The sequence below is a fragment of the Strongylocentrotus purpuratus genome, unplaced genomic scaffold (assembly GCF_000002235.5).
Source record: "Strongylocentrotus purpuratus isolate Spur 01 unplaced genomic scaffold, Spur_5.0 spur5_scaffold_3, whole genome shotgun sequence".
Classification (NCBI taxonomy): domain Eukaryota; kingdom Metazoa; phylum Echinodermata; class Echinoidea; order Camarodonta; family Strongylocentrotidae; genus Strongylocentrotus; species Strongylocentrotus purpuratus.
Window position 1 is genome coordinate 2,198,072 of NW_022145609.1, and position 15,522 is coordinate 2,213,593.

General features: G+C 36.1%; 2 long non-coding RNA genes across 2 annotated transcripts; both read left to right on the plus strand.

Annotated features, from left to right (window-relative positions):
• Window positions 1-1,434: 1,434 nt before the first annotated feature.
• LOC115928622 lies at window positions 1,435-3,155 on the plus strand. Its single transcript, XR_004066117.1, has 2 exons — window positions 1,435-1,533; window positions 2,339-3,155. It is a non-coding gene; the product is annotated as an uncharacterized LOC115928622 (long non-coding RNA).
• A 7,570-nt stretch (window positions 3,156-10,725) lies between these two features.
• Window positions 10,726-14,465, plus strand: LOC115928623. Its single transcript, XR_004066118.1, has 3 exons — window positions 10,726-10,758; window positions 12,278-12,369; window positions 13,484-14,465. It is a non-coding gene; the product is annotated as an uncharacterized LOC115928623 (long non-coding RNA).
• Window positions 14,466-15,522: the final 1,057 nt, after the last annotated feature.

Genomic DNA, 15,522 nt, shown 5'->3' on the forward strand with positions numbered 1-15,522 from the left:
TTCATAATTTGATAAGAATCCTGTTGTTTTTATTTCTTCATGTCAATGTCCTTCGTATTTTTCCCCTTCTGCCATTCATCATGTTCGTAGTGAAATCGTGTTTACAATCTTATTCGAACACACAGTGTGTAGCAGCAAAATGTTAGATATATGTACAGTATGTAAAAAGATAGTCAGTTAGTATACATGCTGTATATTCTTGGTTACTCCCCAGAGGCCATTGCTGAAGGAGACATATTTGTGTCAGATGTTACGTCATCATCGGCTTTTATCCGATGGAAACCTGTCGCTGGAGTCTTCTTCTATGACATCGAGGCTGAACCAAGTGATGCCATTGAGAATACAGGGGGTATCTTTAAAGCTGAGGTCGGACTGACCATTCTACTTCCAGGAACAGTGTTTAATGTGACTATAAGAGGTGGTAGTCCAGTCATGGACGTGGCATCAACGCAAATAAGAAGCGGTAAACGACAATAACTTGACACGTTTTTATCTTAACATTAACATTCAATTATAAAATCAATTTTTAAAAGTGAGTTGAAACATAAACGCCGGGTTAAACTTTTTTTCTCCTAGATATATGAGAATTGCCAACAATTCTTTTTTACATATAGTATTTATCATTTCCTTTCAAAGCATTTATCAATTGTTTAGAATTGTCCATCCTCATTCTCATCCGCAGTTTTGAACAAAACCATTTTATGTCGTATTATAAGTAACATTACTCGTCAAATTGTATGGTTACCCACAGGCCACCACCCGTTATCTCATTACAAAAAAATAATTTTATTTTGGTTCAACACCCGTGAGTCCAGTGAGTATTATGCTTAATGGTCGGGTGAAATCCAAATATAAATTGGTTCCTGTTGATGTGCAGGGCTGCATACAACTCATATTTTGTTATTCAAACATCTAAATATATTTCATAGAAAATAATTTTCTCAGACCTGCTAAGCTCCGTTTTCAAAAGGAGGGACACATGCATTATGCGTACCCTGAATAACACTGAGTGGGGTCGGGGGGGGGGGGGGGGGGCGAAGCTACGTTCCAACGTCTCTATGAAATATATTTAAATGTTTGAATAACAAAATATGAGTTGTAATACAGCCCTGCACATCAACAGAAATCATTTTTCTATTTGGATTTCACCCCAACTTTAAAGTAACGAATACGACCGAAGCAAATCTCACTCTACGATTTTCAAATGAATTTATTTTCGTTTTGTAGCACCCGAGAGTCCAGTTAACGTTTCTCTTAAACAAACTGGTACGACTGAAGCGACCCTCTCCTGGACCCCTCCGACCAGCCCACATGACGCATACGAGTTCTACGTCATTAATAATTCAACCAATGAGAGATTACCCACTACAACTAAACAGCGTGGTGACGTCAGTGATAACGAGGTGACGTTGACTGGTCTCTCTCCTGCTACTAACTATTCATTTGGAGTTGGATCTGTAATGAACGCCATGGATTCCTTCGGATTGCAGAGGAGTGGTCAAGATGATAACCCGACAGTGTACGGTCGAACTGGTAAGCAAATTTGAAAATTGACCTACACGAATTAACGAGGTTTCGAGCGAACCGCACCAGAGATGTATTCTTATTTTAGTGAAAATGCATCCCACCTATATAATTTAAGGAGCTTTTAAAAACGTTGATTCTCCCACTATTCAGAGTGGTGATGTCACTCCCGGCTTGTCAGTTGCATAAGGAACCTCCTCTTAAAATTAGCTTTAAAGGTACTATGTCCTATTTGTAGGCCAACAAAAATGAAAAGGTCAAATTCCAACGGCATTTCAAAGATAATACTAATTTAGAACTTCCCTAAAAAAAGGGCGGCTTGAAAATGTCTTAAAGTGGGAAAATAACGTTTATTAGTTGTCGAATTGACTTAAGAGCTATAGAGCCAGTAAGTACCAATAGACTGATTTTTCCGGGATCGCCGCCCCTGACGATACTTCAGATTTACGTATACTGCCATCTGTTGCTGAAAATGCACCTTGAGCTTCGGGGGCTCCGCCCCCTGTCCCCACTTTGAAAAACGTTCAGCGGGGCCTGCATGTAAGAGTGGTGGATGCAGATTTGCTCATTACGCCACTGACAAGCAGCATAAACAATATATACATTCAAGGATGCAAAGAAAACACAACAATAATAACAAATAATAATAATAACAAAACTGACATGTAAATTTAGGTTCATTTTCCAATACAATGTTTGCATTATAATGTCTTATTATTATCATATCTTTGACTTAAAAAATATGTGTTATTTACCTGAAGTATATAAAAAATACTCACACGAGTTATTATATATTTTTATCTCCGTTTTGTAGGTGACGATACAGGGAATGCCGTCTCATCTACTCTTCATTACACTCTGCTTCTCATCCCTGCACTCCTGGCTGTCTTTCTGGTGTGAAGTCACTGTGACTGTCATCTGTTTACCCCACGTTTTTTCTGCAAATATTAATGGGGACAGTTTAGAAATGATCTTATGTCACATCCGAAATTATCTATTTGTTTGACAATTTCGATGTTTAAGTCCAGACACCTTTCTCACATGAGTACTTGTAGACTGTAATAAGCTACCAGGGGGCATGCATATTATGATAGGCCTACCCATTGGCTATCGCCAAAACGTCATTTTTGGCGATCGAAGAACTGGCTGCAAACTTTAGTCAGCTACACACAACTTTAGACTTAGACAGCGAAACTATCACACAGGTCGATAATTTTGTATGTGCCATAGTACGTTTTTGTTATTCAAAATTAAATCTAATTGTAAGGCTAAACAAACAGCTCGACCAAGATGCCCTGTATCAACATTGATCAACAATCACAGAAAACTAGTTTCAATATAACTTTATTAACAATCACGATTATTAATAAAGGAAATAGGAGTATAGGAAATTGTGTATTAATTACAAATAAGTATATAAAAGTAGATTAGTGGAAATACAAGGTCATGTTTTATTATTAACAATACAGGGCTAATACTTCATATTATTCATGATGGAATACGTGAAAATATATTAACGAACACGTTTAGCATGACGTCTGTTTCGGGTCACAAGGGCATTAGTTCCATGTCGCGCCTTTGCCGCTCCAAATAGAAGATGTATACATACAATTAACGCGAAATTGAAAAAATTATAGTCAAACAAAATGAAAAACAAACACAAATACAAGGTTTGAAAGAAGAAAGGGAGAAAAGGTAAGAAAGGGATACAAAGAAAGAAAAGAAGAATATTAAAGAAGGAAAATAAGGTAAATCAGACAATGAATATTTACCATATTATAACCATGCGAACACTATTATCAAAAGAAATATGTCCGATATGACATGAGCATGTTTTCAATCTATTTCCTCCATGGGAAGAGTCATAATTTTATATATGACCATCGACTAATCCATTTTATCTTTGTATCACTAAACAATTATTTCATGTATACAAGAATCTTAGTAAAACACGATAGCAAAGACTTTCGAGAAAACAAAATTAAGTGATTTCAAAAGCCTTGCCCATCACCTATCACAATGCACAAACATTACAACTACGAATTACATATTCCCACCATGTAATTCATTGGAAAAAAAGAAAACGTATCGAAATTACCTTTGAGATGATTTCTCCAAAGTCTTTGACAACTTGTTTTTTGTCAAAATATTATAGTATTGCGTTTCAAAGGCTATGTGGAATCGCTACTTGCCATTTCCAATTTATTGGGGAATTTAAGCAAACGTTATGTAACATTTTGTGTCCTCTTGAAGTCTAATCATCAGTGATCATGCGACTGTTCTTGTTAGGAAGTATCGTGGTCTTGTGGAAAAGTTACCGGCTAGGATAATTAAGGTCTAAAATCCGAATCCTAGCCACGGCGCTATATTTGCAGACATAAATTATGTAGGTTACTTAAAGGCCTATATGGCCGAATTGCTAATTGGGGAGATTTCAAATATGATTACCCATTTGTACTATTCATTATGTTTTAATTCTTGTAATTTCTCATTCAGTACATATCCTAAAGTTCATGGTTCCACTACATGCAACCATAGTTTTTATTCATATATGTGTAACTGGTCATAAATGTAGCATACCGGAAGTATATTGGTTTGAAAGGTCATATGATGAAAGTTAAGAAGGACGGTGTATAAAGCATTGTATGCTAAAATTTCGTGCATTTCAATTTTATCAATAATATACTTCCATGCAAGGCATGTTGGGCATGCGTGTTTGACTGTTCTATGGCATTAAAATATATATATATGTTATTTGTGGAAGTTTGGAAGTTTTACAACAAGGCAATTGAGGGAAAGGGTTTAGGGTGGCAGGCCAAATCAACTTAATTTCTAGTTTCTCGTCTTCCAGCCTCCCCTCGTTCGGTCCGCATCAATCTATTATGACTATTTTCTTATTATTTGATATGGAATTTGATATGGAATTTGAAATGAAATGATTAAGAATCTGATACCTAGACAATGAGATTCTGAAGAAAAAAAATATTTATAATTGCAATTTTACCTTGTTTTGTTCCTGCGTACATTAGTGCAAAAGAAAATGAGAATGAAGGAACAAAATGTGTCCATCGGCCCACGACATGTGTATGTAAAGGAATAATGAATCCCTCCTCCTTATCAAAACAAACATCGGATTGTCGTGAAAATAAGCTGGGAATATTGGCTTTTCGTTGGCAAAAAATTATGCTTTAAGAATCTCATTCTTAAGGAAATATTCGTTATAATAACTTCTAAGATGTTGGGCGTTTGATATCTTTTTTGTCAACCTTTCAAAATCTTCAACCGTAATCAGAGCTATGGCAAAAGATTCCCTTCATGAGAAACTTGTGGTATGTTCATTCATTCAGCATATACGGCATTCTGACTAATATCAACTGATTTAAGTCAAAATGGTAAAAAATGTAGATCGCAATGGAAAATATAACATATTTCTAAGAGAAAGAAGAAAGGAAACGAATGAAAAGCAGTTTTGGGGCAAAAATCTCGTAAGTTACTTTTTGGATACTACGGAAATCATTTTCGTATTCCTAACGTATGCTTGATCTAGGCAGAAACTATATATATTCCGTAAAAATAATTCTACTTTTTCAGGAAGACAAATGTCATAAAGGGTCATGTGACATAAAATGCCACAAATCATTTTTTGTTAAAAGGGGGTCGCGAAAAAATGACATGCAACCGGGGTAAATATTTTCTTGCGCCCGCGATTATTGTGAGGTTGTTAATAATTTTAAGCGTACATTTTCGATGCTATACATAGAAGAAGATCTTCACTGCACGGGAAGCCTTAAGGTAAACAGAATAATGCATATTACTGCGTGCTACGTGCCCGTGAAATCAGTGGGTATATTGCGGAATTCTTGAAATCTCGATTTTAATGTTATACATGTTTTCATGCGTGATATCTTTTGTATATCATTCATCATAATTCTGAAAAGAGGATAATCCTGCTAGTCACCTATGTTTATTTACTTAAGTCTCCAGATCTTTTGTCATATTTTCTTGCTTTCGTTTGCTCGACTCCTGGCAACTGGCAGACTGGCAACCCCCTAGATGAAACTATGTACACTAAAAGGGACTATGTCATACGTAGCAGTCCACTATGTGACGTGCAAATCTAAAAGTCCCTATTGTGATCCGCTACTGCAAAATCATTGTGCTGTAGGAGTCTCCGAACAGGGATTTTTTTACTTCAGGGACCAACATAAGATTTATTAATGGTCTCATAATTTAAATCTATGAATACACCCCCTCGTTTGACGAAATTAGTTGAAATAATGCGGTCAAAAAGAAATAAAGTTTCCTTTTGTTTTCCCGCTTAATTTTACCAATTATTTGTTGATCCCTGGCATATTTGGTATTGGTACCGAAAAAAAGAGAAAAGCACGAAGATGTCAAATATGGCTATATATGGCGGTCTTAAATAAAAATGTAGTGAACGTGTACATGGGTTTTGGTGTGAAAATGAAACCGAATTCTTAACTTTAAACTTTAATACCTCGTAATTAACTGTCGGTGATTAAAAGCACGAAAAACGCAATAATTGCAATCACTTCCTTCTATAAGGTATCATACTGAAGGTGATTTCTTACTTTATCCAGTGATAATAAAAACTTTGGTTTTCCATTACCCCTTAAAGTGTTAGGTTTGCCATAGCAGGTCCCAAATAGCTCGGGATACGGAATCCGATGCAATGTATCCTGTGAAGAGGGACTCCCAGGTATGAGGAACAGAACATCTAGAGAAATAAAGGGGTGTACTTGAACGAAAACAAGGCATCCATTGGCGATATCCCTCTTTTAAACCACTTAACCGTGAACTGAAAAAATGTCGCGCACTGATAGATTTAAAACCATGAATAAGAAACTCAGTTTATCATTGTCAAATGGTTGGTTGAATGTCTGGCATTTAATTTTCTTTTCATGAAAACGCAGATTTAATAAAATTATAGGATTTCCCGGCCAAATTCGCGAGTTTGACATTCAAATTAATTTGTCTTGCGTTCAAATTCGACGGTTTTAGTGCAGTCAGGTATATCTCTGGTTTATATTCCCTTTTCTAGTTTTCAAATCTATGGAATTTTTGTTAGAATCTACGTATGTTTCATTCAAATTAATGAACACATCTGAGAGAGGTGTCTAGATTTAGACATCGAAACTGTCACATAGGTAAATAATTTTGAAGGTGTCACATAACTCTTTTCCGATAATACGCATCTACATAGGAGTTACTCTTCCTCTTTATTCACGTATATGAACTCAAAGAGCATCGGAAAGCCTTCGAAAAGTGAAACTGGGAAATTCAGGTTGATAAAAATTACTTTATTACCAGCCTATATATACTTGACTGATCTCTGCGAAGTGTCTAACTTTTGTTTTTTTTTTAAGTGGCCCAACTATTGTGGAGCGTGTAAGCAGCGCTTTGTAACTGCAAGGAAAAGGCGCTACATCAAATATCTTTTGGATTGGATTGGATAGAATGCATATAAAAAGTAAGAGCAAGAGCCAAACGCCAAAAATAGTATTGCCATATTTAAATGAACTCGATCTTCAAAGGTGATGGCGGAAGGATTAAATAAACCGTTTCCACCGAACATCGGCGCATCGGTTGCGCAGTCAGTTGATTTTGGCTTGGCAGGTGCTTCATTGGCTGAGAATGCTCACAAGGTGGAATCACCTGAGATCAAGAAGTCCAGATGGTACCTGCTATCTTCATCGTTACATCATGCCATAGGGGTGGCAGGGATCAAGTTTATATTCAATGGCGATAAAATAAAAAATAAGGAGGTAAGTCGCACTAATTTAGACCTTGTAACAATTATTTAACATATAATCCCCCTAAACAGTCCTCAAATAACTAAAGGCATTGTTCTCACATTAAAGTGTGGTGTGATTTACACGGAACTAGGAATGAGGTAGGGGGTACCCCAACATTTTTGAACTAGTACCTAGAAGAATGCAGTATAATGTTGCTATAGTTTAGTCAATAAAGGACACATGTCCAAACTTAGATGCAATGACAAGTCGAAAAAACATGAATTCTAATTTATGCTAAGGGATACTATCCATGATCATTATTAGTTTAGATTTTGAAATGAATACAGAAGTTCGTGTTTGAATTCAGATATATTTTTCATTTATTGTTTTATTTATTATTATCATTATCATTATTATTAATATTATTATTGTTATCATTTTTAATATCATTATTATTATTATTATTAATGTTATTATTATTATCATTATCATTATTACTGTCATAATTATCATCATCTATATCATTATTATTGATTTATATTTTCATTATTATTGTTATTCATGTATGTTCATGGTATCCTGTAATACTGGTAAAGCACGTACCCACTTTATCAAATGGAAAATATCTTTTCCATCAGAAGAATCCTAACTAAAAATATGTCGATGAAACGATTTAAAAATGAAATTGATGATAAACAGATGTTTGATATTTATTACAGTGTTGATTTAAATTATTTACTGTGTATCTTCATACATGCTTTTTACGTGCCATATATTTTTTGTGATGGTATCTCAAATAGGAAACCAATGCGTCAGGTATTCAAAGAAACCTGTTAACACCCTTTTGGATGTGGAATATGTTGATCTGCTAGACTGTCCATCAGTCGTTCTCTGCAACTACAATGCTTACAGGTAGCTTTTCTTTATAAAAGCGGACCAAAATTGATTCGAATTTCATGAAAAGACATGAAAATCATCACCAGAGATGAAGCCTTTAGTTTATTTAAACGTTTTGAGTTTAATAACAAAAACACCAAATGTTATGGTTCTACGTGATACATCGTCATCTTTTACGATATTATTGAACATGTTCAAGAGGGATTGGACAGAGGTATACAAACTGAATGGATAATCATCCGATGCGACGTTTCTATATAAATTATGTACAGAAGAGTGGTATTTAGTCTAGATTCTAATGGATATTGCACAGGACTACTAATCCCCTGGTACGGATTTGTCTGGTACCGATAGTCATCGCACAATCCGATTGTAATTAAACAAAGATGTATAGTACCTTGCTGATGATTCTAGGACACCTAACCCCTGGACGTCCACCCCCGGATAACCACCCCTAGTCAACTACCCCGACGATCCTTTAGGACAAATACACCCGGACAACTATCCTATGGGGTAGTTGTCTGGTGGGTAGTTGTCCGGGGTATAGTTGTCTGGGGGAGAGTTGTCCGGGGGTTGTCCTGGGGGTAGTCGTCTTAGATGGTGGTTGTCCTAGGGGTAGTTGTCCTAGGGATAGTTGACTAGGGTTATCCGGGAGGTTGAATGATCAGGGGTAGGTGTCCGGCTACGCTTGCTTATACAAGTACTGAACAAGTGAGGAACTGAACACATTATGGGATGTATGAAATATTCTGAACCCTATATAACTGATGGTACAACAACAGTGAATACATACTCGTATTATTGTTCAGCTTTGGGGCTTATTACTTGTGTAAAGGCTTAATAAAAAATCATTTGTCCTTCTACTTATGATGCGCTATTGTCAAATAGGGTTAGAACCGTTGTAAAAGAACCCAGTAGCGGGTGTGGTGACTCAGTGGTTAGAGCGCCCGTCTCATGAACGGGAGGTCGTGGGTTCGAACCCCGGCCGAGTCATACCAAATACAAAGATTGGAGGAGGGTAGTAATATTCCCCCTCTTGTCGTCGGCTGAATCCGCCCCTTGGGACACGGTACGAATGTCAAAGGTTATCATAATCATATAACGTATTGACGACGGAATTAAGAATGCTTGATTAAGTTACACAATATATATACAGTTTATAGTATAAAAAGCTTTGTTTATGAAGACAACTTATGGCATTAGCATACATAGAAATAACAGCTGTAATCTATTTGAATATTACCCAGGTCCTGACAGAGAATGCAATCCACTAGATATAGTGTGCATGAATAATGCAATGGGTAAGTACATCCTGGCGTGTTCAACTTCCCTCCTCCCACCGAGCTGTAATGGTGATTTTTTTTAAAGGGTATCATCATATGAACAGGTTGCTCAACATGCTTAATTGCCATGTAATTAATAACGATCTATAAAAAGAGGATCCAGGTATACAAATGCTGAAAATTGCAGAAAATATAGTAACGGATATCTTACAAGTTCCAATAAAAAAAGCAAATGTATTTCCTTAAAGACAGTGGTCTGACCACTAGCTGTGTTTAATGAAATAAATTTGCGATTCAGCCACGAAGCTTTACTTGAATACCCTTATACTATACAAACGTTATTTTGAAATTATAGTAAATGAGCCATTCTTGTATAAACCGAATTCTTCATGCCTATGCTGGGGATGTGATGGCGGCAATTTAAAAAAAAAATAAAACCCCGGATGTATATTCTGTTTATCGAAGATGTAATGCATGACTGTTGCATGATCTCGAAATAGTCCCGGGAAATATTATGATGGGATGAAATGACCACCCCTCACCTATTCAATGGCTCTGAATATCTGAATAGAGCGATCAATCCATGCTATTGTTCAAGTAACTATCATAAGTGTTTATGTTCATACACGTTTTGTATGTAATTATATATTTTTATACGGAAAAAACCCAGACCCAAACCAAGAGGAGATTAAGAAAAAAAAAATATTAAGCATATCCATTTATATAAATACACTTATTTATAATATAATCATTATTTTGTAAAGCCCTTTTACATGTAAGGTCTCACAGTACTTTGAAGTGTTCAAACTAATTAGCATATTATTAGTGTTATTATAGTGTTATTATAGGCATAACAATCAATGATCTAAGAAGAATTTTGAAAGCATTTCAAAGAAGACAAAAACAAAGATTTGTTTAAAGAACACTTTGAGATCAAAGGCACCCAATGAAGAAGAATGACGAAAATGTCGTGACAGGATCATTCCACTGTTGGGGTGCAGAGGACAGAACGAAATATGAAGATCATCTAAATGAGCATTGATGACGTAATGACCTGAAAGAAACCATATTCTATTCACAGCTCATTCTTTCTCCAAAACCTGTCATTTTTGTTTCTGTGCTATAGAGGACTTCAATTCGAAGGCCACTGCTGCTTGCCCATGCCCCCGACCATGTGACGTTGTTACGTATGCTACCACGGTATCACAAGCCAAGTTTCCGTCAGACTTTTACAGTAAATTTCTTGCAGAAACATTGACTGAACGGCGGAATAGATCTCTTAATGCTGCCTATTTCAGGTAAGGATTGCTACTGCTTGTAGTTTGAGACCGGAGTCAGTACTTATAGGACCAATTTTTCGTCTGTGAAACACACAAAATAATGCAACAAACAAAAAAGAAGATCGATATCCAATAGACCGTTTTCGTATTTCAATGCATATGTCTTTGTGAGGTGCCTCCTGGCACCTACCTGGCACCAACTACTAGTAAAGTAAGCAGTTCGCATGTTGACTATTGAAATGCAGTTATTCGTAACAGGTGAATGAAATGATTCCTATCGAGGCGCTTCACACAGACATATGTATTAGGTTACATTACGAAAATGGTCTATTCCAGACGTCCTAGTTGAGGAAATGCCCACTGGACCGAAGTTTTGACATATTTTGAAGATTCAGGAAAATGTGTTTTATCTAATTTGTTCACACTTTTCTTCTCTCGAGAACCTTACGTTAACTGCCATGAAGCCCATAAATTTCGCATTGTTGTTATAAAAACATTCATATATCACTTCTACTGCTACTACTACTACCACTACTGCTACTTTTAGTAGCATTATTATTATTATTATTGTTACTATAACAATAATTTGTTATACTTATTGTAATTATTATTATTATTATAATTATTGGTATTATTATTATTATTATGAATATCTTTATTTCTATCTTTATTCTTAATATTTATCCAAACAATGAAGTCCTATAGGAAGGAGATCCATTAATAGTTTGATAACAAATATATAGGTCTATAATCATGTTTTTAAATGTATTCTTCTATTCTAACGTAACATTTTATCCTCTTACCCCAACCGGCAGACTAATGACTACTAGAAAAAACATTTGTATCTAGCAATTGTTTACGAAACTCGGCCTCTTCCGGAAATCGAGCAATAGAAAGTTTACCCCAACCAGAAATCTACGCTCAGAGTTAAAATTTAAAAAAAAATGTTTAGCGTCCTGCCTTTTTAAAAAATAGGAAGGAGGAGGCCCTTTTTTTTCTCAAAATGGCCGCTCGGTACATTTTCCCTGACAGTTGGCTATTTTTCAAGATGGCCGCCGGCATTTAAAAAAAAAATCAGAAATAGATCATTTTAGCAGGTCATGTTTTTTTTCTTAAAAAAGAAGAAAAAAAAGAAGGCGACCCCCAAAAAAGGAAGCGGGCGGGGACGCCAAACATGAATATTTTTTTACATGGCCTTATATGTTTAAGTAATATGGAGCTCGTTCATTCTAGGTAGCAGCAGCTGAATTATGGAACAGAATACCTGGTATTGTGGTGAGGCAGTCACAGTTGATCAATTCAAATACAGACTGAATAAGACTGATGACTCATCCGTTCACCAGCAGTTTTCCTTAGATCTAAATTTAGTTGGTATCTCATTTGAATGGTATCTTGAAATTATTGCCTAATTCTACCTCTTCCTTATTCTCCATAGTGCATCGCGACTGAAAGGTAATGCACTATACAATAACCGTTTGTTTTTATTATTACGAATTAAAATCTTTCCGTTTTGTATTACCTCTATTCTTTATTACAGCAACAGTATGTGTCTCATCAACATATTCTTTAATGAACTGAGTCGGCAAACAAACACTCAACAAGAAGCTTATGGGTTTTATAGTCTTCTTTGTTAGTCTGTAACACTCAGCTTAAAATAGCTTTTAAAGATATAATCAGGTTGTTTGATTTGTTTATTATTATTTTTATAATAAATTCTGCTATTAAAGGGAACCAAAACCTTCATATTAAGTTACTTTTATTATAAAGTTTAAGATATTTGAATAAAATCATTGAAAATTTGAACAAAATCGGGCAAGGAATAAGGAAGTTAAAGCATTTTGAAATGACTAGTCAGTAGTCACTAGAGGCGATATTCAATTTGATGACATCATTTTGTGGACAACTCTCCATGCCTTTTGTACTTCAAATTTCATGTTTTACTTCTTTCTTGTGATTGAGATAATCTACTCCCCTAAAAGCAAGGTATAGAATGCAAAATGATATTCCACTTCACATGTTATGAAGTCGGATCAAGAACACAAATAAATACGAAGAAAACGAAGGAATTGTGAAATTTGATGTACAAAAGGCATGGAGAGTTGTCCACAAATGATGTCATCAAGTTGAATATCGCCCTCTTAGTGACTAGTCATTTCAAAAAGCTTTAACCTTCCTTATCCCTTGCCCGATTTTGTTCAATAAAAGTAACTGAGTATCAAGGTTTTGGTTCCCTTTAAAGTTGATATAGGTTAAATCAAAACGTATATTTCACAATGAAAATACTGTAATCAATGCATCAATTGCACTATTATATTGAATTTCATTTGATATAATATATTAAGGACATATATTTATTTCACTCAGGACTGCATGAATTATACACAAACTTCTCAAACGTTGCTTCCTGAGTAAGGAGCAAGTACATACATCCATGAAAAATAGTGCTTTACTGTTACTACCTCTGGACCTGCCAATAAGGGTCGCTGTCTCACTTTTTTAAAGCTTTTTAAACCCTCCATCAGATACAAAGCATTTTAGATGTCATTCCTAATCGAGTAAAGCTTTGAGTTAAAAGATTTTCAAGTTACCGTGAACAGCGACTTTCAATCTGAGTTCAGTGGTTGCGTATGCTATCAAATCAGTTATGCCTTCAAACTTTGTTTGAATTGTTTCACTTTTATTTTTGCTTGATTACCAAATCTTTGTTTGCCCCCCTTTCCATCCCTTACCTGACCCTAATTAGGTGACATCGGTGGCTCTCTTGGTATGTGGATAGGAGGGAGTATTCTTACCCTCTGCGAGGTTCTCGACATCATTGGTTATTCTATACACAAGGGAAGATCGTCTTAAAGCGACACTGAACTTGACTGAAGTGATGAACCTTCTGCCCTAGCATACTGTTCACAGCCATCTATACACAGAGTTTGGCCAACCCTGTTCGAGTTGTACACAATATGGTGACTACTGCTTTATTGGGCAAGCACAAAACAAAAGAATATACGCCATGTTGTGACCCAGGGAAACCAAGTTGGCTAAACTTTGTATATAGATGGCTCTGGTACTGTTCATTGCACAGCGTCATCTCATGATCAACTTGCCAACAGTGCGAAACCCAATACCTAATTTCCAATTCGCAGACACATGACTCGACGCGAAAACAGGTATAGCTAGGGAAGCAGCGAATTACGGGCTCATAATACTGCTGCAACTTAACTGAGATGGCGCTATAGGGGATTTTGCAGTAGTACGATTGTTTTCATAACATGTACATGTATAACCAGCAAAACTGTACAGATTTGCGTCGTATGTAGTAAAGGAATACATGACACTTTATAAAGCAATCAATATTGTATTGAGAAAGCCTAGGTATTTCTCCCAGAATCTTTTCATGCGAGTGAATAAAAAGTCAAGGGAAAGTCTTGACTGGAGGAAGCATTACTTTCTCTAATCTTAAAGATAATTTGTCTACAATGTATGAGCAAGAATCAATAATTATAGGCCGTCCGAGAGTCCTGCAAAGGTCACTCCAGTTCACCTCTTAGATTTGACACTTCCTTGGAAACAGACAGACAGACAAACAGACAAACACACACCAAAGCATTTTGCCCAAGCTTTGCTGCCAAAGTTATCGGGATTTAGAAATATAGCATTTTTACATTCAAACATAAATCGCATAACTAAGATTTTTTTTACTTAGTTCAGTTCAATTATCAGTTTAATCAAAGTGTAGCGAAATGTTGTGTCAAACGATCTTTTGGATCATTAGCAATTTTTGAAATGATATTACTTCCTCAAAAGTAGCAAAATGATATTGTAAGGATTATATAAGTACATCATTTTACTTTCTTCACCTGTTTGGCAAGGCATACTAAAGGAGCGGCTTGCTTAGGCATTTTGGCTATTTGACCACCATGCTGAAATTTTACAATTCATGTGTTATAAAGAAGTAGTTGTAATAAATGTAGTAATAGATGTACTAGTAAGTGAGTTGTAATAATAGTGTGGTTGAAAATGCAACTTTGTTTGACCATAACTCCTGTCGATGTCTATGGCGGAACTTATTATTTGTAATAAGCTCTGCATTTATACAATGCAGTATCTATTCTGAGTTGTGATTATGCTCAGTGACTTATCGATTCATATGCAGCCAAGATTACTTAAAAGCCAATGAGTTACCATTTGGTGATTGTAATAAGAGGCGTAAAACAATCAGGCAATTATATAATGCTACTTCTTTCTGCCTATACCTAAGAATTCTATAGTCATAACTAAACATGAGCTGTAATGCACTGGTATAAAAAACTCACCACGACATTTACGTATCTGTGTTTTACCGTGTTAGATGGTGAGATGGTAGTGTACTAAGATTAAACAAGGAGTTATAAGTTAACTCCTTATATAGTTTAATCATGGATCCTACCAGGCAGGCGCGTACGCAAGGGGGGGGGGGGGGGGGGGGAGGTATTGGGGTAGAGCCCCCCTTTGGTATTTGTTATGTGTGTATTTTGGAGGAAATCCCCCCTTTGGGTTTTTTTTTAAAATAAAAAATTATACAAATGGCTGACCTAAAAAAAGTTGACCTTACCCCCCCCCCCAGCGGAGGAAAATGTCAATTTTTCAAATTTCGAGACCCCCCCCCCTAAAAAAAGTGTCCTCTTACCCTCCCCCCCCCCCCCCCGCTTATTCAACGGCTGGCTGAGTCGTTTCGAAAATTTCGGCCCGATTTAAAAATGTTAACCCCCCCCCCCTGAAAAAATCCTGCGTACGCGCCTGCTACCAGGT